Genomic DNA, 23,888 nt, shown 5'->3' with positions numbered 1-23,888 from the left:
GTATTACTTTCTTCTAACATTTTGCCTTTTGGATTTTATATGTCATATCTAATTTTCCTTCTTTTTACCTTTACTGATAGTCTTCCTTTCTACACTTTTCTCCACACCTCTCTCTTCTGTCTTTTCATATTTGTCTCTAGTGCTCCCTTTAGTATTTCTTACAGAGCTGGTCTCTTGGTCACAAATTATCTCAGTGATTTTTTGTCTGAAAATGTTTTAATTTCTCCCTCATTTTTGAAGGACAATTTTGCTGGATATAGAATCCTTGTTGGCAGTTTTTCTCTTTAAGTAATTTAAATATATCATCCCACTGTCTTCTCACCTCCATGGTTTCTGCTGAGAAATCTATGCATAGTCTTATTGGGCTTTCCTTGTATGTGATGGATTGCTTTTCTCTTGCTGCTTTCAAAATTTTCTCTTTCTCTTTGACCTCTGACATTCTGATTAATAAGTGTCTTGGAGTACATCTATTTGGATCTATTCTCTTTTGGGTACACTGCATTTCTTGGATCTGTAATTTTAAGTCTTTCATAAGAGTTGGGAAGTTTTCAGTGATAATTTCCTCCATTAGTTTTTCTCCTCCTTTTCCATTCTCTTCTCCTTCTGGTACACTCACAACATGTATATTCATGTGCTTCATATTATCATTCAATTCCCTGAGTCCCTGCTCATATTTTTCCATTTTTCCCCTATATTTTCTTTTTCTTGTCAGATTTCAGATGTTCCATCTTCCAGTTCACTAATCCTATCTTCTGCCTCTCGAAATTTACCATTGTAGGTTTCCATTGTTTTTTTCATCTCTTCTACTGTGCCTTTCATTCCCATCAGTTCTGTGATTTGTTTTTTCAGACTTTTGATTTCTTCTCTTTGTTCATTCCTTACCTTCTTTGTATCCTCCCTCAATTCATTGATTTGATTTTTGATGAGGTTTTCCACATCTGTTCATATATTCTGAATTAATTGTTTCAACTCTTGTATCTCATTTGAACTATTGGTTTATTCTTTTGACTGGGCCATATCTTCAATTTTCCTAATGTGATTTGTTACTTTTTGCTGGTGTCTAGGCATTTAATTACCTTAATTAGTTTATTCTGGAGATTGCTTTCACTTCTTTTACCTAGGGTTTTTTTCCTGGATGTATTTGTTGTCTGTCTGTTCTTTGACCTTCAGTTCAGCTTTTTCTGGACCTCTAGCTTAGGTTTTGTTTAACAGAGCAGAATTTTTCAGTTATCGTTTTCTTGTTCCTTGCCCTGCCTGTATGATGCCTTTTTCTCTCCACCCTTAGGAGGGTCTACTTAGGTATTATAGACCCCAGCCAGATTTTCCAAGACCAAACTGGCCTCCTATCAGTAAGAAAGAGAGTCACCTGTGTCAGTTTTCCTTGAGGGTGAGACCCAGCAGGTTGAACAACTTTCCTTTGAAGTCTCTGGACTCTGTTTTTCTTATCCTGCCCAGTATGTGGTGCTTGTCTGCCTGCAGGTCCCACCAGCATAAGATGATGTGGTACCTTTAACTTTGGCAGACTCTTCCTGCCAAAGACAGAGACAGTGGAGAGTTTGTAGGCTGGTTTTAGTGGTTTCAAATTACCAAGCCCTGGTGTCTGAATTCCTTAAGGGAGGGATTCCACCTGAGTTGGGTTCACCTCTCCCCTGGGGAAGGCACAGGTTCCAGACAAGCCCTCAGATGAGCTTGTTTCTGCCTGTGCCTGGGGCAGTTGCAGCCTGAGAAGTCCTGCCACTCTATCCAAAGGCAATCAAGCCTTTGTAGAAACACAGCCATAAAAACCTCTGTTTCTTTTTTTTTTTCTTTCTCCATCAACCCTGCCCCCTTGGAACCAGGGCAAAAATGAGTGACCTCCACTTTGGCCAGGTTCACCTGAGCTGGGGGCCTATTTTTAGTTGTCAGAATTTGTTAATTAATTCCACAATTGGCGTTTGGTTGTGCTTAGCCCCTGCTGCTTGTAAAGTCCCTTTCCTTTCCCCTCTGGGAAGCAACGTGTAGGACAGGGGCACTGGCCACCGTGGCTTTGGGAACTCATGGTTCTGGAGGGGTTCCCAGCAGGTCCAGCTGGTCTGGACTGGGGTACACTGTGTGTTCGTTCACTGACGTGGCCCCAGGAGCTTTCTGTACTGTTTCTGGTTATTTAGTAGCTGTTCTGGAGGACGAACTAAATTGTGCACATTGCTAAGCTGCCATCTTGACCACTTCCATTTTCAGAATAAATTTCTAAGAGCCTGTAAAGAAATTGAGAAAGCAATAACAGTTAAGTATTTTGATTTTATTATAATATTTACTCAGTCTAAATTAAATGTTCGACATCTGAACTACATTAAGACATTACCTAGAATATTTCTCAAATTTGGGCTTCTTGCAAAGTTTGCTTCCAAAAATAATGTTAAAAAAATTAAATACTTCCAACAGGATAGAATCATTTGCATCCAAATCTCTACCATACTATGATTGCCATCCTTCCCCCACTTAACCAAAGTGAAATCTCTCTGTTTGACGAGACTAAAAGATTCTATCTGAGAGTTGGGGAGTGGAAGGGAGGGAGGCATGGAAGATGAGAGGAATGGAATCAGTGTCTGGAAAGGTCAGTCAAAACATAAACAACACCAGAGCATCCCTCTCTCACTTTTGCATCAGAGCACTGATTGATCAGAGAATTTAGAATATACCCTCAGACTTTAGAATAAGGTCTATTATCAGGTAAGTACTGAGACATGAGGAAAAGTATAGATGTCATTTCTACCCATAAATTAGAAGTAGGAGAGGGGCTTGCATGGGGATAGGAGTACTTGGGGATGTGTTTGCCAGATGATTTTTACCTATTGCATTATTTGAAATCCCACTTATTTTAGACAAAAAAATAAAAATAAAAAAGGACACATGGTAGATATTTGATGAACATCTGCTAAGCAGTAATTGATGACTGCTTAGCTTGTGTGTGTTTCTGAAGTATAATGGGGTACTTAGTATTATATTAGATATTTTCTCAAAAGATACATCCCTGCTCTTTATGGAAGCAGCAGGTGTAAAGAAATGTAACACTTTTATCCATTTACCTGTTGAATATTTATACCTCAACTGCTTCTAAAAATACTATATAATTAATAAAGCATTATTTCAAGCATAAAAGGACAAATGCTGCCAAGATCAAGTTTAAGGGAAAGAAACAGAGAGGAGAAGTAGGCATACCATACAGTGTGTACTAAGATAAGCTTTAGCTGAGTCCCCTAAGCACAAGAGGATGTATGAATTTATAGAACTGATCAGTTCTTCCTCAGAAAGGTTACACTTGCATAATAGGATACTTGCCCCTTGTACCACAAATAATCTTCACTCTGGGTCTGAGAATAGCTAAAGGGAAAAGAGTCTCACGTGTGAGGTAATACTACATAGCACCATACCTATACTTATCCCTCTATAGCATCTGGACAGAACTTTTGTAAGTTCTTTGAAAGAGACATGAGGCAATGTGGCTTCCACAGGAAGAATGGAGAGGCCAACTACACATTGTTGTTTTCAAGTGGGAGAAAGTGGTTCTGAGCTTTGGCACAGGTGCTGGGAGACTTACCTGTGGACAATAGATAAGAGAAACACCCTTAGGCAGATCCTACAGAACATCACCAGCACTCGGCAACTTTCCTTATTAGAGGCTTCTTCATGTAAAAGAAGTGATAAGGAGCTAATGCTTTTCAAAATCCCTACCATGGTTAGGGTTGGGTGGTGGAGGCAGTGGTGGCAAGTGATGATTATGCAAAGAGAATCATCAATTGCCAAACCAGCTGCTAAAAAAACATGTTTTTCGGAGCCTCTCCTAATACCCATGGCTGGAACACTCAGTTGGGGAACCCCCCATGACCAAGCCTCTAATATTTATTTGGCCATTAAATAATTGCTTTAGACTGTGGTATCTAGAGGTCTCTTGTCTTCTCTACCATCTTAATATGAGTCACTGTTAATAACCGAGGGAATGATAGAATATGATGTCCCTTACTTACTATTTGAACCTGATTGGAACCGAGTCTTCAATTCATATACAACTAGTTTTCTGCAGGATATGTAGGACCAAAGAGTTCCAGAGAAATAACTCATTCACAGGGAAGACAGAGCAAAACAAACAGCCTTGTTTAAGGCTGCCCTAAAGGGGAAGCATCATGTCCTTCATTCAGATATCAACTGCTTGGCCCACTTTGATGCCAACGCCATAGGGAGAGAAGGACTTTTGACATTTAAGATTTCACTAAAACTCTCTATATGACAACAAGAATTCAAGGCAGCACTGATTTGTAGACTATCTTTTAGAAGTGGCCGTAGTTGGGGGAAAGGTAGGAAGAATACATTCTCATTTGGAGAATGATGGAGCTCGCAAAGGACATAGGCTGAAGCAGTAGTCCTGGACCACAGGAGGTATCATATTTCATGGTTATCAAGGTCAGATGGCGTCAGAAACTTCAGCAGAGGGGAGAAACAGCTTTGCCGAGTCCATAACTGTTTAGGGATGTCTTCATGGGATGGAAAAACAGACTGTGCTACAGGAAGCAATAGCAAGAGAGAAGGAGAATGGTAGGTGCCATAGGACACTAAACAATTGTACTAGTGAGTATATGTAAAGTGCCTCCTAGAGATGCCTGGAAATAGTTACAGGTTACTGCCAAATGAGGGCTCAGAGTTGGCACTGGGGCAAACTAGAGGTAGGATTTTTAGAGCCTGGGAAACATGGATTATATACACTTCGCAAGTGAAGGATAAAGAATAACCAACTTCAGAGGCACACACACACACAAGACGTGATCAGTTACTTAAAATTCAACTGTGCTCCAGTCCTTAGATTTTCATTAAAGGGTGTGACCCAACAAAGCGAAATATACTGTGCTCCTCCCTAAACAGAGGTTAAAAAAAAAATGAATTGTTTTTCAAGATGTTAATTTAAAATGCCAATACCTTATCAGGTTCAAGAAAAAAAAAAACTTTTCATGCTAGATATTTAAATTATCTGTTGCAAACTATCCTCAAACTTATAGGTTTAAGATGACAGTTTATTATTTTTCATAATTCTGCATGCTTACTGGGTTCAGGTGGGTGGTTTTCTGTTCCTTGTGAATAGGGCCACTCACAGAACTAGCGTCAGCTCGTGGCTCAGCTGGGGTCTCATTCACAATGTGTATAGTGAGGCCAGCTGTTGTCTGGGGTGCCTCAATTGCTTTTCCTTGTGCCTCTCATCTCCTTCTCCACTTTGCCTCCCCATCAGGATAGCGCAGACTTTCTTATATGGCAGCTGGCTTCCAAATGACTACACAGCGTCTTGAGGTCTAGGGCCAGAAATCACATATGTTCCTTCTACAACATTCTATTAGTTAAGGCAAGTCACAGGGTCAGCTTGGATGCAAGAGGAAGAGCAGAAAAGCCACATTGTAAAAGACGAGAGTGATTGTGGTACATATCTTTCAAATAATCCCACCCCAAACAAAAATACTTGTACAATAAATTTGAGCTCTAGTTCAATACTTTGCGTGACTTTTTTCTATGGGGAATAGAATGACGAGTGAATCAGCCAGATGAACATCTGTTTATCATTGATGTTTTTCACTTTACTGTGTGAAATACAAAAGATATTATATTACCCTTTGGATTAAAAAGTTTACTCTGAAGAAACAGCTGGGCCACTGAAGACTAATCAAGTCACTCATTTTCTCAGGTTAGCATAAAAGTTCTGATAGATCACAGATCACAGGCTGCCTCAAGGGGAAAATAGAGGTCTGGCTAAAGTTTTTATTACTTTAATATGGCTTTGTGTTAATTTTCTCCAACCAAACAAACCAATGTACCTATTCACATCACTGGGGACCTTTAGAAAACAAGAATTAGAGAAAACAAATGAAATATAACACATGAAAGTCACTTTCTATTTATAATTCTAGGATAGAATTGGGCATAATTTTGAACCATTTTGTTCTTTGACTGCCCAGTCTAGAGCCATTCATTTGTGAAATCTTTTGTTGTATCAATTTTGGTGGAAGGCAGAACCCAGGCTGCCACTTGATAGGAAGCAGGGATTGCATATTGTCTCCCCCAGCTCTTGGCAGCTCATGGTTGGTATGTGGTCTAGGGGCTCTACCTGTCTGGCTACCTGGCACTCCAGAATTAGAGGGACGGGTGCAATAAGAGAGGGACAATTAAGCGATTTTTCACAGTGGTGGAGACAGAGTGAGGAGCCCCAGACACCACCAACACGTCCTCAGGGGTATGGGTCTCACCATACTGTGTGACCTTCTCTGGGTTGGCTGCAGCCCAGCTTTTTTTGATTCCTGACCATTTTCTGAGTCCTGTTCTTTAGCCTTCCAATAGTATTTCAATAAATCATTTCTCTGCTTATTTGGAAGCAGGTAATAGTTGCAATTTTACAACTATAAGTCCCGACTTGAGCAAGTGGAAGAATTATTCATTTTGTATTTATTGAATGCCTGCTATGGACCAGGCATTATAGATACAGCACGAAATACAACAGACAAAAATTCCTACCCTCATAGAGCTTGCATTGTATTGACAGGAACACAAGAGGCAAAAAGAAAAAAAGTAACAAGTAAAATGTATAGTTGAGTGCTATAGAGAAAAATGAAGCAGGGAAAGCAGGTAGATTGCTGGGGGTGGGGCAGGGAGAGTGGGTGCAGGGTGTGGGAGCATCCATTGGAGCAGAAGTTTGCAGCTTCTGGTGATTATGGGAGCCTCCCTGAGAAGACAGCATTTGAGCATTTGAAGCAGGAATGCATCTGATGGTTCATGAACAGAAGGAAGCCAGTGTGGCTGCAGTGATATGAGAGGGCAAAGAAGGAAAGGAACAAGAGCGAAGCAGGGCTTTGCAGCCATTTGCTCTATGAGGGTAGGAATTTTTGTCTGTTGTGTTTAATGCTGTGTCTATAATGCTTTCAATAAATACTTATATAGTAAGCATTCAATAAATATATATAAAATACTTGCAGGTTTTGTTTTAAGGGTCCCAGACCCCATTGCCAACCCCTGTGGCCAGTTGGTACTGGAAACATTATTTTAGCTTCCTTCTGAGACTCTTCTGACTCCTACCGAAAGTGCACAAGGAGGAGGGTCACAACTTTGGGTTAACACACTAACTCCACACACATACATGATATAATCATTTAACTTTGAATCACCATTAACATATTAGCTCAGATGAGTTTGCCAAGACAACTTTAGAAGGTTTAGGAAGAAAAGGAGGAAAAGAAAAATCCAAAAATGGGACTTCTATCCAGTAAGGATAGGCCTAGTACAGGGGGAAAAAAGCCCCAAGATTGAGGCTAAATGAAGACAGTGGTCCTTTCATCTGGGAGAGAAAGGAGACAACAAAACCAACAAGAAAACCTTGTATCTTTCAAAATTACATCTAATGAAGGACCCACTATTAACCACACAAATAAGCAGATTCCACCTGCCCAGGTCACATGGCTAAAAATCAAGCAGTAATTTAGAGAGAAATATAATATACTTTGCCCATCTTTCCTAATCTTGATCCCATTTTACAAGGATTTTGTGAGTTTTAAAATGAGAGAATTTGAAAACATTCCAGAACATTTGCATTTCCAAATCTTTCTAGTCAAATTGTTGGGCTTGTGAGTAATTGGAATAGTGAGAAGCGAGAGAGAGGGGTTTCACGAAGCTGGCGGGGCACAGTGGAGAGAGCCTTGCAGTCATGAAGTTTCCAAAAAGTTCTTTGCAAAGCTAAGTTTCCATTTGCAACTCCATATCCAATTACAACCAAGGATATACACTCCAAAACCTCTTACTTACCCTCGAAAGAAACACTCTAAAATTATTTATAAAAAAAACACCATGTGATAAAATTGCCTTTTGTAGGGGAAATTTCAGGTTGTATAGATGTTAGTAGACTAAAAAGGAAAAAGATGCCTTTTGTATGCTCAGTCTTCACTACTGATTGTTTTTCCCATGGTCTCAGAACAAAGACACGCCTGTCTACATCTTCTTTGCCTAGTTCAAATACTAGCTCAGTCAGTAAATATTGGTTATACAGAGAGACAACATGATGTACTAGAACGCTAGAAAGAAAATGAGAATGGGAGGTGTACAGACCCTCCAGCACAGGCACACGGATTCAAATCCTGACTTCTGCTCAGAGGAGCTTTGGGACATTGGAATAGTCACTTCATCCCCCTGAGCTTCCGATTCCTAGCCTCTGAAACAGGGAGGGTAATGCTTAGCTGGAAGGACAGCAATAAAGCATCAAAAGAGGCCCCGTTACAAGTGCCTGGCGCGGTGCCTTTCATTTAGGATGCTTGTGGCTGCTGGAAAGAAAATACACTCAGCAACCACAGAGTTCAGCGTCAACAGCTAAGAAGCGGGGAGAGGAGAAGAGCCTTGTTTGTTTACTCTTTTGCTATTTACTTTCCAAATACAATGGTGGGAGAACGTTTGTTCCAAATTTTCCCAGAGATATTCCTTAGGGAGTGCATTTAAACAGAACAAAATGGCTTTTCTAGGACTCGACAGAAATAGAATCTGTGGTATTATTTTAGTCCAAATGTGATTAGGTGGGAACATTCCTTTGTTATTTGTTTCCTGTACTCTAAAGGTAGCATTTAGTGTAATCTTGTTTCACTTGGGTTTCTCTCAGATAAATGGGGATGATTATTTTCTCTTTAACAAAATTAAAAATGTTTACCTACACCCTTCCAGGTAGGCTACTATTTTTTTAATAGGTAAAAATATTTTGTTTCAAGCAACTAAGAGAACAAAGATGTTTGCTTTGTCATTGTAATATTCTTGTCAGGTAGCTTGGCAGGCATCAGGGAAGATTCCGTTTCTTTTTACAGGGAATAAATGTGAGCAGCGCAATGAATTGCTGAGAACTTTATAGGTGTTATTACATGCAGTGATAAAGTGATTAAATACAACCTTAGATACTCCAAATATGGTGTTTTAGAAGCAGATAGCATAGATAAGAGGGCAATCAGCAAACCTTTAACTGAGGGTATGAATGGAAGCCCAAATTAGAAGCAGGCTTTTAGCCAAAATGAGAACTCACAAAATTGATGTTCTCACTAATCTCTAGCATTTTCCTTCTCCAGGCAACCCTTATTCAGGTTCTGAGTTTCTCCTACTCAGCAAAATCTCCCTCAGTAGTTCACATTTGAGTTAATGTGTTATGTGTCCCAGAGACTATTCCAAAATGTGGAATCTCTTCCATAAGTAAATAAGAATATTTGCTACAGGCTAGAGAAATTACAAGCACCAGTGAAGAGGCAAATGAGGTGCAATTTTGGCCAGGGACATACTCTTAAAACCCCAAAATGATTTCCATACGTATCACCTTGACAAAAACAATATCCTTTCCTTTCGCATTACTTCTGTACTGTCATCTGTTCTTTTTCCTGTTGATTCCCTGATAATTATTATTTGTCTTTCAATACAATATATGTAAACTTTTCGTGCCAGTTTGAAACTATCATGTACCCTAGAAAAGCCATGTTTTAACCCTGATCCAATCTTGGGGGGGGGCAGCCGTGTTTCTTTTAATCCTGATTCAATATTGGGGGGGGGGGGCTTTGATTAGATTGTTTCCTAGGAGACTGACCTACTCCATTATGGGTGTGACCTTTAGATGGAGATGAGACTGTTCCCATTCAAGGTGAGTCTTGAGTAGTTTACTGGAGTCTTTAGGAGAAGAAATATTTTGGAGAAACCTCAGATGAAGATGCAGACACAGATGTCTGGAAATGTAAATGCCCCAGGAGACACCAGGAGCTGTTGGCTCTGAGTCTGTTGCTTCAGAGCCAACAGGAGACCCAGATGTTTGGAGAAACAGAAAGCAAAGGTTCCCAGGGAAGCTTTTTGAAAGCAAGCCAAAGACCCAGCAAACCCCAATAACATAACTTCCCAGCTGATAGGAGTGTTCTAGATCCATCGGCCTTTCTTGAGGTAAGGTATCTTTCTCTGTATGCCTTAGTTTGGACATTTTTATGGCTTTACAACTGTAAACTTACAGCTTAATAAATTCCCTCTTTAAAAGCCATTCCATTTCTGGTTTATTGCATTCCAGCAGCATTTAACAAACCAATACAATGTATTTCTATAATTATATGTAAACTTTTACACTAAATCTAAATGAAAGAGAAGAGTAACTATTATCCTGGGGGAAAGGCTATATCCTAAAGTATCCTAAAGATTGCCTTCTTCTATTGGTGTTGTTAACACAAATGCAAAATGACAATAGACTTTATCTACCGGAGAATAGTAGTAAAAGATTTGAGGATGTTTTCTAAAAATAAATATGGCCATTCTGCTGGTTATCTTTATACATTCCACATTACATGCTTCCAAGTCCCACTGATATAATACATATTGGTCCCTTCAGAATGTAAAACTTCTGAAAGCCAGAGCAATAGGGTACTGCTGCTGCCCTTAAATTATAACAAGGCACAAGAATTTTCTGAGGTTAAAAAGAAGATTAATGCCTCCACTGGGGAAAGGAGAAAATTCTGTCAGCATTGCTACTTCCATTTTTTCAACTCTGGCTTTTGCCAGTTTTGGTTATTCCATAAAAACCTTAAAATGGTCACTTACTATCCCTGAACAAAGAGCAGAACGCTTAGCATTTATACATAAAGGTTGTGATGAGCCTGGACTACCACAGAGAAAAGACTTTTCACTAGAAAACTAACTTGTAGTCCTATCTGAGTACCTTTTATGTTCATAGAACTTACAGAGCCCCAGGAGGTGGCATTTCACAACAATGTGTGTGAATTCAGTGGTCAAAATCTACACCTGCAATTTGCACTCATTGCCAACAGGTGGCGGTGGTGCCCTAGCCAAGCAAGTCACTATTTTTAAACACCGAAGCATTAATTATGACTGAAAAAAGGTAAAGTATGCTAGTTCTCCTTTAAAAGACATCAAAAGGGAGAGCTTCTTATTAGAATGTAATATAGAAATTAAATAATTACACTCACGTTCAGAGTAATACCTACTAAAGGCACCGACTATATTTGGTCTTCAATGATCACATATCTCACCCAGCGACACAAAATTATATTTGTCAGGCATAAAAGTTAGAAACAAGAATGGCTAAAATTAATCAGGACAGAAACAAAGATATGCAATGATTTAGGCCAGTATTTCTCACATTGTGGTCCAAAAACCACCTTTGTATCCTCAGCGATAGTGAAGCATGCAGATTCCAGGGTCTCTCTCCAGACCTACTTGAGAGAGCTGGGAGCCAAAGAATATATATATATTTAATTTACACGCTCTCCAAGTAATTCTTATGTACACTAAAGTTTGTGAATTCCCGATTTAAAAATTTCAACAAGCTTCATTTGTTATTTTAAAAATTCTTTCCCTGATGCATTCTTTCCCCTATTCATTTCTGATTGGCACCAAAATATAGACAAGAATTTATTTTTTTATAAGAGTAACTTTGTAAGTATATATTCCGCATAAACAATGCTGATTCTTCTGAGGGTTTCTGCCCAGGTCCTAAATATTCAAATTTAATTTTCGCATTATAAGAGCTGTGGCTCACTTAGTCTATAAGCAAGTCAGAGAAAGGTGAACTAGAACTTGGAGATGAGATGAAGCAAAGACCTGGTATCTTAGTTTCCCAGACTGCTATGAAAAATGCCACAGAAGGGGTTGGCTAAACAATATGCATTTGTTCTTTCACAGTTTTGGGTGCTAGAAATCTTGCTTCCTTTTAGAGTTAGCGTTACGATCTTCGGAGTTCTTTGCCTTACAGCTTTGTCTCCCATCTCATAACAATCTCTCTCCTTATTTCTGTTCTTCACGTTTCTACTGACTTCTGGCTTCTTGTGGCATTCTCCAACTTCTGCCTTCCTGTTTCTTTAATAAAAATGACACCATTAAGAGGTCCTATTTATAATGAGTTTGCACACACAGGAAAGTGGATTCAAATTAAGAACATGTCTATGTTGGGATGCATAATTCAATCTAACAACTTGGATAAAGTAATAGTAACAGGTGGACAGTTTTAAAAATGCAGAAGCCCATCTGCATCCCTGCGTTTCTAAAGAAGAATCTGACTGAAATATGATTTAGGAATCTCTGTTTAAGAAAACCTTCACAGTTTATTCCTGTGCACGTCCCTAATTGTAAAACGCTATTATATAAAAGGGTATTGGGAACAGAATATGATGCTAGACCTTTGGGCAAAAGACAGGGAATCAAGCATTAGACAGGTACTCAGTTATTAAAATTAGGGTACAAATAAGTGCCTTAAATAAAAGGAAAGAGCTAATGAGTATGGAAGGTGTTCTAGTTTGCTAGCTGCTGGAATGGAATATACCAGAAACAGAATGACTTTTAAAAAGGGGAATTTAATAAGTTGCTAGTTTACGGTTCTAAGACCCAGAAAATGTCCCAATTACAAGTCTTTAGAAATGTCCAATCAAAGGCATCCAGGGAAAGATACCTTAGTTCAAGAAGGCCAATGAAGTTCGGGGTTTCTCTCTGAAGTGAGAAGGCACATGGCAAACACAATCAGTATTTCTCTCTTGGCTGAAAGGGCACATGGCAAGCAAGACATCATCTGCCAGCTTTCTCTCCTGGCTTCCTTTTTCATGAAGCTCCCTGGGAGGCATTTTCCTTCTTCATCTCCAAAGGTTGCTGGCTAGTGGGATCTCTGCTTCTCATGGCCATGTCATTCTTCTCTGCTCTCTCTGAATCTTTTTCATTCTCCAAAACGTTTTTTCTAAAGAGTTTCATTCTCCAAAACTCTTTTATAGGACTTCAGAAAGTTATCAAATGAATACACACAAATGAATGGAGACATATCCAGTTTAAGAACCACTCTTGATTAAATCTCATCTCTAGGGAGACGATCTAATTACAGTTTCAAATATTCAGTACTGAATAGAGATTAGAAGAAATGGCTGCCTTTACAAAATGGGATTAAGATTAAAACATGGCTTTTCTAGGGTACATACATCATTTCAAACCAGCGCAGAAGATGAGATCACAAAAGGCAAATCCTAAATCGCTTTGTTTTTGAGAAATAAAGAAGTTCCCCCTTCTAGGAGTAAGATTTTAGGTTAGGAATAAACCTCCATATATGGGATAAATGGTCCTTAATATAGCATTTAGACAGGATTCAAGTATTAATCAAGGAGCTGGTTTTGATAGCCCTTTCTTCTGGAATCCTCATTTCAGTATAGAAAACTCACTTTTCTTGAGTCTGGAAAATCACTTATGATGAGTTAAGTTAGCAGAAGTCTGGAAAAAGATGAGCAGGTTTTAATTATAGGATTTATATTTTTAATTATAGGAATTAAAAATAATTCCTTTATTTGGAAAATGTCTTCATTTTAACCTGCTCCAAACCAGCATATAAAAATTCATAAGAAGGGCGGGCAACAGTGGCTCAGTGGCAGAATTCTCACCTGCCTGTGCCAGAGACGCAGGTTCGATTCCCAGTGCCTGCCCATGCAAAAAAAAAAAAAAAAAAATCATAAGAAAACTAACAGCTCTTCCTGACATACAATGCAACTAATGGACCCTGGTCCACATCAATCTTCATGCCTTATATTTCACTTTGCGAAGTTGACTTTAAATGGACAAATGACCAACAAATGCCTACTAGCTCAACATTTAGGCAAACAAACCCAAAATAACTACTTCCACGTTTGCCAATGTTTATAATTACTAAAGTATGCAAGTGTTTGAAGTAGGGCACTGTAAGTTTTATAGTTTGTTTTTCTACTAAAAACACTATACCTATTGCAAAATGAAGTGGATTTTGTTTGTTTTCCTCTTGTATCAATTTGTTAGTGTTTTGCAGCCAAATCCAAAAGAACCATTGACCTTTGGCTTTTATCTGCTCCACAAAAAGACCAACCCTGCTCAGGAATTTTATGTTCATATAATTCTGACTGTACATCAACAGTACTTGTCCTTTCCTTTGTGATTAAAATACTTTTCCCATATTTATCCTTGGAAAAACTTATTAAGGAGGTGATTAATGCAGCACCACACCTACCATTCCATTCCCGTATTTACTGCATTCTGCTTTAGAGCTGTAACAGCTTTATAGACAAAATGGGCTGATTCAAGTTAAGAAAAGGCTACGCCAGTGGATTGGAGACCCTTCTTAGGAATCTTGTGGTCAGGAAGAAATAGCAGAGTAGTGGAGACAGGGCCATTTTCTGAATGCACCATTTAACTTCTTTATTACCTTTACGGGGGCACCTGTAAAGGTGATATTTATTTACCTTTGTCACTTAGGGAGATGCTAAGATTGAAGGGGAACAGCAGAATGGGGAGGATGAATGCTCTCAAGCATGCTTTCAGTTAGTATTATTTGAAAGAATAAAAGGCATATGACCCTAATTATCCTTTACATTGTCAATTGAATGTCAATATTAAAACCCAAGAAAAAATTATTGAGTGCTTTTAATTTTCAAAGACCCACCCTTGACTGGATAAGAAACAGAGAAACAAAAGAAGTCAATCCTGAGGGAAGGTTCACATTTAGTTACATGTTTTCTTGACCCCCACGGTTTCACATGTTTATGTCCTGTCATATGCTTGTCCTGTCACATTAAAAAAAACTGAAAATTCAGGCAGGCCACAGTGGCTCAGCAGGCAGAGTTCTCGCCTGCCATGCCGGAGACCTGGGTTCAATTCCCGGTGCCTGCCCATGCAAAAAAAAAACTGAAAATTTAACTGTAGAGTAGGCCTTGAATGAACTGCCAAATTGAGGTATAGGCTCCATCCTCTCCATGCACCAGGGCAGTGACCAAACACTCCCTGAGCATCATGGCAGATGGCCTGTCCTCTCTAAGCATAGGGGCAGATTTGACCTTTCCACACATGGATGGGCCCCCTCTTTGGCCCAGGAGATCTTTTCCATCCAGACCTCAGCTTCCATGCTTTTGCCCTTGAAGTAATTTTTCCATTAACTCATTCATTCTTTGTCCCTTTCAGTCCAGGCTGGAAGTACTTCTGTTCATTCACATTTTGCAAAAACTGTACTGTCTCTGTGTGCAGTTCAAGGTGGTGTGAGCCATTACATAAAAGAACTTTCCACAGATTCTTCCAGGATGACTGCATTCCCACTCCTGACTTCCTCTGAAATGGCTGACTGGATCCATGCCCAGTCACACCTTATTTACAAAAGGGATATTCAGTTATATCCACATACAGAGATCTGTTCTCTGGCGACTCCTCTCCCAGAAGTTCAAGAAGAGTCCTAATGAAGCTGCTTCTGGCCCTGGTCTCAGAGCATGCCTTCTGGACAAGCTGAGTATTTTCCAGGTCATCAATTTCTGGTTCCATTGTAATTAAGAATTCATTTGTCAGATTATCCCTTTCTTCTCACGTTTTACTTATAAACTGCAAGGATAAACTAGGCTATATCTTCCAAACTGAGTTTAGAAAACTCCTCGGCTAACTATCCAACTTTATCACTCACATGCTCTGCTTTTCCATCCAACATTAGCACATAGTACAGCCAAATCCTCTGCTCCTTTTTAACAAGGATCACCTTTCTTCTAGTTTCCAGAAACACATGATTTCCTTCTAAAGCCTTATCAGAAGTATGTCAATGTCCATATTTCTACCAACAGCCTTCAAAGGAATCTAGGCCTTTTCTATCAAATACCTCACAATTTGTCCACCCTCTATCTATTAATCAATTCCATAGCTGTTTCCACAATTTTAGATTTTTATAATCGCAGCACCCCAATTTTCAGTACCAAGACCTGTCTTAGTTTGCCAAGCTGCTGTGAAAAAACACCCACACAATGGATTGGTTTAAGCAGGAGGAATGTATTGCCTCATGGTTTCAGAGGCTAGAAAGCTTGCTTCCTTCTGGAGTCGGTAGCATTCCAGTGCTGGCTTGCCACAAGCCTTCAAATGTTTTGGCTTTATCTCTCTCTTCTTTCCCTTGTGGTTTCCATTGAATTCTGGTTTCTGACTCCTCCCCATATCTTTCTCTACACCTGAATTTCTTTACTTGTAAAGGACTCCATAATCCAAATTAAGGCCTACTCTCTTATTCAGTTGGCCACACTCCAACTAAAATAACATTTCAAAAGATACTATTTGGGTGGGCCACAGTGGCTCAGCAGGCAGAGTTCTCACCTGCCTTGCCAGAGAACCTGGGTTCGATTTTGGGTGTCTGCCCATGCAAAAGAAAAAAAGAAAAAAGATCCTGTTTACAATGGGTTCCTATCCACAGGAATGCATATTGAAGATTAAGAAAGTGTCTAAATTGGGGTAACTAATTCCATCTACCACATTGCCTTATTGCATCAGCTAAATCTTTAATACAATCATACGGAAGTGGGGATAGTTGATATCCTTATCTTGTTCCCATCTCAGGTTTCAATAGTCTAGCATTAAGTGTGATTTTTCCTAGAACATTTTTCGAGACCTTTTATATTAGATCTAAGAAGTTCCATTCTATTTCCAGCTTTGATTTTGAGTGCAATTTTTATCACATTGTTCAAATTTTCCACATATCTATCAGCTTTTAACTGCGTGTTATGAGTTATTACCGCAATGCTATAAATGTGTCCATTTCTTTACATCTGTTCTTTTTTGCTTTACAGATTTTGATAAGAGCCATAAAACTTTAGGACGCTACATTTCCTTGGTTGAGTGACCCTTTTATCATAATGAAATATCTCTTCTCTCTCTGGTAATGCTTTATTCCTTGTGGTCTACTTTGCCAGATATTAGTATAGCTACATCAGCTTTTTTGATTAGTATTTGCAAGGTAAGGTATATATTTGTCAACCTATTTACTTTCTTTGGCTTGTCGATCCAATCCTCTTTTTTTCTTGTCTTTTCTGTTATTTTTTTTTATATCCCTTTTTTTCCTTTGCATGGGCAAGCATCAGGAATCGAACCCAGGTCTCCAGCATAGCAGGTGAGAACTCTGCCTGCTGAGCCACTGTGGCCTGCCCTCTGTTATGTTTTAAAAAAATAATTTCTTATTTTTAAAATTTATTTCCTTTAGTTGTATAATTTTTATATGGTTTCATATTTTTTTACTCTTTTTCCTAGTGGTTTCCTTCAAGATCAACCCATGAATGTTCACTTATTAGATGCTACCACAAATTCCCTTTACCACTTATCAGACACAGCAAGAAACTTAGGACACTTTACTTTCCTCCCCTTCCAGCCTTTGGTACTTTTATTGTTATTTATTTTACAACTACATATATATGAGGGCCCCCCCCCAAATATTGTTATTATTGTAACATAATTAACTGTTCACGCTTATTTACTTTCTTTAGTATACTTCATTCCTTCTGGAATGTGATGCTTCCATCTGTGAAAACTTTTTTCTTCTCTCTGAAGAATTCCTTTTAATATTTCTCTATATGTGGGTCAGAATGGATTCTATCAGTTTTTGCTTGTCTGATATATCATTATTTTGTCTTTATTTCTGAAAGACTTTTTTGTGTGCATGCATAAAATCCTGATGTTGAATCTGCATTAAAAGCCTGCATGTAAACAAAACTCCAGGTGTGGGTGAACTCACAGTGAATACTTAAGGACAAAATTACACCAATTTTATGTAAACATTTCTATACAGAAGAAAAAGAGGCAAGACTTCCCAACTTCAATAATTTATTGATGTGAAACTCTCATAAAAGAAGATAACCATTTTTAAACTGAACAGCTTGTGGCATTTAGTACATTCACAGTGTTGTGCAATCATCACCTCTATCTAGTTCCAAAACGTTTTCATCACTCCAGATTAAAACCCCTTACTCATTAAACGTTTTAATAATGAGACCTTAACGTTAGTAACAAAAACTGATAGCAATAATACAAGAAAGGAAAACTTTGACAATTCCTCTAATAAACGCAGATGAAAAAATACAAAACAGAATGTTGGAGAATAAGATTCAGCAATAGATAAAAAAGAAAGTAATATATCACACTCAAGTTGGGACTCAGTTCAAAGAAGCAAGGCTGAAATAAGATTAGAAAATTGGTCAATGTAATTTCCAAAATTAAAAAACAAATGAGAAATGACAAATGATCATCTTAAAAGTTTTGAAAACGTTCAACATAAAGCACTCAGCAAACAAGAAGTAGATAAGAATTGAATTAATCTGTGAGGATATATCTACAAAAAGCTTACCAAACATTACATTTATTGATGAAACAACTGCAACTTGGAGAATCCCCACATTGGAGTGAGGGTTGTTATGGTAAGAAAGGCCTAGTGGAAGCCACTAGAACTGTCTATACCTAGCAAAATAGTAAATCAAAAGAGATACCACAGTCCTGGAAGGACTGCAGAGATAAGTGTCATCATCGAGGACTTGAAGAACTCAGAGATGGTGATTTCCACCACATCCCCATTCAACTCTCCTATTTGGTTTATACAGAAAACAAACAGATCTTGAGGGTGACAGTGGATTATCATAAACTCATCCAAGTGTTGACTCCAATTATAGCTACTGTTCAAGATATTGGATCATTCCTTAAACAAATTAATACATCCCCTAGTACCTGGTAAGCAGTTAATGATCTGGAAAATGTTTTTTTCTCAAATCTTGTTAGTAAAGACCACTAAGTTTGCTTTCAGCTGACAAGTCTGGCAATATACCTTCATTGTCTTAACTCAGGAGTATGTCAACTTTCCAGCCCTATGTCATAATCTAGTCTGCAGGGGACCTTTATTGTTCCACCCTTCCACAAGACATTGCACTGGTCTACTGTATTGATGATATCCGTTGATTTGACCTAGTAAGCAAGAATTAGCAACTTCTCTAGACTTGTTGGTAAGGTATTTGTGTGTCAGAGGGTAGAGACTTAACCTCAGAGTTCAAGGAGAGCACAATTGTTACATAATTTGAAAAAGCTGGAACTGCTGCTCCATCATGCCTAGAGGACAAAACTCTGTTCTGTAGGTGACACTCAGAACTTGAAATCTAATAGAATTTGCCCTGCTGGGTTTCAGAACTGTTTGGGACCTGTGGCCCTGTTTTCCTTCCAATTTCTCCCTATTGGAATGGGAATTTCTACTTTGTACCTGTTCTCTAGATTTCGCAGGCTCGGAGTCAGGAAAATTATATCCCAGGAAAGACCATACCCATAACAGATTTTGATGAAACTTTGCACTGCACTTGTTACTAAAATGACTTAAAGGCTTTTGGTATGTTGTGATGGAATGAATGCACTTTCCATGTGAAAAGAACATGTCTTTTGGGGGTCTTGAGGGCAGAATGTAGTAGTATGGAGCTCTCTGTACCCCAGAAGAACATGTTCTTAGACTTAATCCATTCCTGTGGGGGTGAACCCATTGTAAGTAGAACTTTTTGATGAGATTACTTAAATTAAGGTGTAGCCCACCTCAACCAACTCCTATTTCTGGAGTCCTTTGTAAGTAGAATGAAATCCAAACAGATAGGAGAGAAAGTCAGAGGGAGCAACCAGAAGCTGAATATCAATGGAACCAGAAGAGAAAGGAGAGATCAGCAGATGCTGGCCAAGTGCCTTCTCATGTAACAAGCTAAGGTCCAAGGATCACATGCATCCAGAATGCCAGTCTTCAGGGAGAAAGCACTGCTTTGATGGTAACTTGATTTGAACTTCTATCTTAGCCTCAAAAGTGTGAGCTAATAAATTCCCGTTGTTTAAGCCATCTCTTTGCATGGTATTTGCTTGAGCAGCCCAAGAAACTAAAACAGTAATGTAGAGAATAAAAGTTTGGCATAGCTCAATATCCACTCTTGAGCTGTTTTTAAAAAATATTTTTAGTGAAAAGTCTTCACACACATACAGTCCATACAAGGTGTACAATCAATGCTCATAGTATCGTTTAGTTGTGTATGCATCACCATGATCATTTTTAGAACATTTGCATCACTCCAGAAACACTTGAGTTTTAAAAAATCTCATTGAGACAGTAATAAAGGATACTTCCTTAAGTGATAAAATATATTTATCTCAGCCTGACAAAATTGGACATTAGCCTTACAAAATTGGACAAAATTGGACAATATTAGAAATTGGAATGAAAGAGGTATGAGGGTAGTTCAGTGGCAGAATTCTTGCCTGTCATGCCGGAGACCCAGGTTCAATTCCCGGCCCATGCGCTTCCCCAAACAAACAAACAATAAAAAATCAAACAAAAAACAAATAAAAATTCAACAAATCGTGCTGTGATAATGGATACTCGCATGGAAAAAGAATGACCCCAACTATACAGAATACAAAAAAAAAAAAAAATTGGGATAGAAAATGAAAACGTTTACTATTTACAGATGATATTATAAGTCAAAACCCAAAATCATTTTCTAAAAAGTTACAAAATCATTAGGAAACTTCAGTAAAATATTGGGATAGTAGAAAGTGAAATATAGAAATTGATTGCATTTATATGTGTTGTTAAAAATTGGAAGATCATGGGACAAAATAATTGAATTGTAGTACCAATAAAATTCATACAAACTGAAGGGATAGCCATAAAAATGTGTCAAAAATAAAATATAAAATACTACTGAAAGACACAAACAGGACTTGAACAAGTAGAAATATATGTGATAATCTTGGATGTGAAGACACATCCTAGAGATACAATTTTTCTTTTAGTTATAAATTTAATGCATTTTCAATAAAATTTCCAAGAAGTTGCTTTTAGGAACTTAGAATGACAAGACAGTTCTAAGATTAATAGGGAAAAAGAAACAAACATAACTAGTCTTAAATGGTGTTTTTTTATTCCTTCATTTGCAATGTATTTCAGAAGGTTTGTGTGATATTCCCTGCTCTTATTGCCCCCATGAGACCACTGACCTTCCCTTGCCCTTTTAGACTTGTCCTCTCGTGCCCATACCACTTTCTCCCTGCCTTCGCTGAAGTTGCTCACCTCTTATTTACTCATCCTCAACCAATAAAGATTCTGTTGTATGAGACCTCATTTTCCTTTCACCCTGATACATAGGTTATACCCGAAGTCCTTCCATCATTCTGGAAGACTTCCAAGTCCAAGGTGACAATTCCAATAGTCATTTCTTTGATGTTTTCCTCACTCATTGCTTTACCTCCACTAAACCTGAATTGTGTTGCCTTCAGAAACTGCCTTACTTCTCCCTTCAAAATCCTGAATTCAGACATCTTGCATTCTGATCACAATGCGAAGTTTTTCAGCTTGCAGGTCCAATTTTTTGTCTCCTACCTGTAAAGGCTTTTCTAGATTTACTCGTTCCCTGATCAGGCTTAGACTTCATGGTTTATCATCTCAATCATTATGCTGCCAGTTCTCTCTTTTTGCTGTGCTTCTGTTTTAGTTGTTGTTGTTGCTACACCTATCTAGCAAAATCTTATCTTTGTTTCTATATGAAATGATAAATCTGCCTCATCTATTCTTAAAACCAGGAAGCTCAGTGCTGCTGGAGCAATTCAAAGGACAAATTGGTATCATTATAAAGATATGAACATCTGCCTCAACTGTACTCTGAATACTGCCCAGCAATTCTATTGCAGAATTTTATTCAACTCCCAATTCCGCATTGCTAAACCTCTTTACTTTCCTCATCCTGTATCACCTCCACATCATCTCTTCTTAGCAAATGCCCTTACTTCCTACTGCAAGAAAATGTCACTGGATTGAATCTACCTGACTTTCCACTGACAGTCCCTTATATCTACTAAGGATCATGCGCTTAGCTTCTCCTTCCCTCCTGTTGCCATTGTTAATTTTCCTTCCCCATAGGGCTCACCCCTCACCCATGTTTTGGATCCTACCCTCTCCCACTTTTTCAGGAGCCTTGCTCTTTTGTGAACCCTTTCTGTCTTCTTTTAGCACTTCAGTCTCTCCTGTCTGCCAGATATTCCCATGAGATATACATGTCTTTTGCCTTAAAAATATTCTTTTGACCTCAAATTTCAAATTTGAGTAGGACAGGGGTCCCACCCTCCCCATCATTATTATAGTCACACGTTTTAAAAACATCACCTTCATGACTCCATTTCCTCACTTCCTATGTATTCCTTAATTCATCTTAATTTGGTTTCTGCTTGTATCACTCTACTGAAATGAACCTTTGTTAAAGTTACCAATAAAACTAGGTGAACCACATCATTGAAATACTTCCACATCGGGCTTCAATTGAGACAGTCCTGGGCAAACTAGGACAAAAAAGTCTCTTTACTTCATAATCTGCCTCTTACTAAATCTAATATTTTGTCCTCTTACTTGATCTCTCAGTAGCATTCAATTCGCCACTCCCTTGATTCTGAAATGTTTTCTTCCCTAATTTTCTGACAACTCCCACCTACATCTCTGCCCATTCCTTAGTTTTCTTGCCCAATGCATTGTTCTTATCTGAACATTAGATATTAGAATTCCACAAAGCTTAGATTTAGACACCATTCATTTCCCAATCTTTACTCTCTGTTTAAATAACTGCATGCATTCTCATGGCTGGGGTTTTTCATCTCTGCATCAATGGCTTTCAAAGTTACATATGCAGGTTTGAAGTCTTCTCTAAGCATCACAGACACAGCAAACTCACTTGTTGATAACTACACTTAGAAGTTTTGCATGTATCTTAAGATATGAGGATGCTCCAGAAAGGCAAATAATTTGACACCCCTTCTATTTAATGCTCTTTAAGTATTTGTTAATTTGTTTTTCAGGGGAGGGAATAGAAATTGATTATTTATCAAGAATATTACTAGGCAGAAACACTTATTTACTAAATAATTATGTCTGGATGAAAGAGAGTTGAAGTTTTGAAAAAAATGAATCAAAGTCTCCGACATTTTACCTTTCTTCAGTTTTCTCTTGAGGCTTTTCAACCAGCTTTATTACAAATAATTTAAAAATTTAAAGAGATTTAAATATAAGTTATATAAATAATAACTGTTAAATATGGTAATGGTTAAATGTTATTACTTAAATAAATTAATTATAGTTAAATTCAAGTTATTACTTATAATTAAATATAAATAATAATTACCACTGCTAAGTAACATGATTCTGTGAATTATCATTACAGAATTTCACCTGACAACTCTCTGATACATCATAAAGAACACATTGAGTCTTAAAGGTATTTCTTGGCCTTTAGTGGTAGGTGTGTAGGGATGTTCAATTTAGTGTTGCTTTTATATATATATAAAACTTTACATATATATATATGTATGTATATATATATATATGTAAACATTATATATATATATAGTGTTTACATATATAACTATTGTATAAATGTTTGGGTATATCATATTTTATAATAATGTCATATTTGTTAATAAAAGTTTAAAGTATGTACTTTTATATAGACTTAACTTTCTTCATTTCCAGAAGGTCTGTCTTGGTCTAATATGGGGGGTGGGGCGTGGAGACCTGGCATCGTGGGACTGAGAAAGCCTTCTTGATCAAAAAGGGGAAGAGAGAAATGAGGCAAAATAAAGTCTCAGTGGCTGAGCGATTTCAGAGTCGAGAGGTTATCCTGGAGGTTATGCAATATATATATATATATATATATCTTTTTTTAGTTTATGGTGTATTACGTGGCTGGAGGGAAGTACCTGAAACTGTTGAGCTGTGTTAGAATAGCCTTGATTCTTGAAGGCGACTGTATAATGATACAGCTTTTACAATATGACCATGTGGTTGTGAAAATCTTGAATCCAGGTATGAACAGGTGAGTAAAAAAATAAGGATAATAAATAAATAAATAATGAGGGGGGATAGAGGGTAAAAAAAAAAGGGTGGATTGAAGTATTGATGGTCAGTGAGTGGGAGGGGTAAGGGACATGAGGTTTTTTTCTTTTTTATTTGTTTGTGGAGTGATGCAAATGTTCTAAAACTGATCATGGTGATGAATAAACAAGTATGTGATGACATTGTGAGCCACTGATCATAT

General features: G+C 38.0%; 1 pseudogene; it reads right to left on the bottom strand.

The window, feature by feature from the left end:
* The window catches only part of LOC143690720 (SKA complex subunit 2 pseudogene), a 32,349-nt pseudogene extending 11,220 nt beyond the window's left edge, over positions 1-21,129 (bottom strand).
* Positions 21,130-23,888: the final 2,759 nt, after the last annotated feature.

This window comes from Tamandua tetradactyla, chromosome 7 (assembly GCF_023851605.1).
Source record: "Tamandua tetradactyla isolate mTamTet1 chromosome 7, mTamTet1.pri, whole genome shotgun sequence".
Classification (NCBI taxonomy): Eukaryota; Metazoa; Chordata; class Mammalia; order Pilosa; family Myrmecophagidae; genus Tamandua; species Tamandua tetradactyla.
The sequence above is the reverse complement of the archived record's forward strand: the minus strand, read 5'-3'. Positions and strand labels throughout refer to the sequence as shown.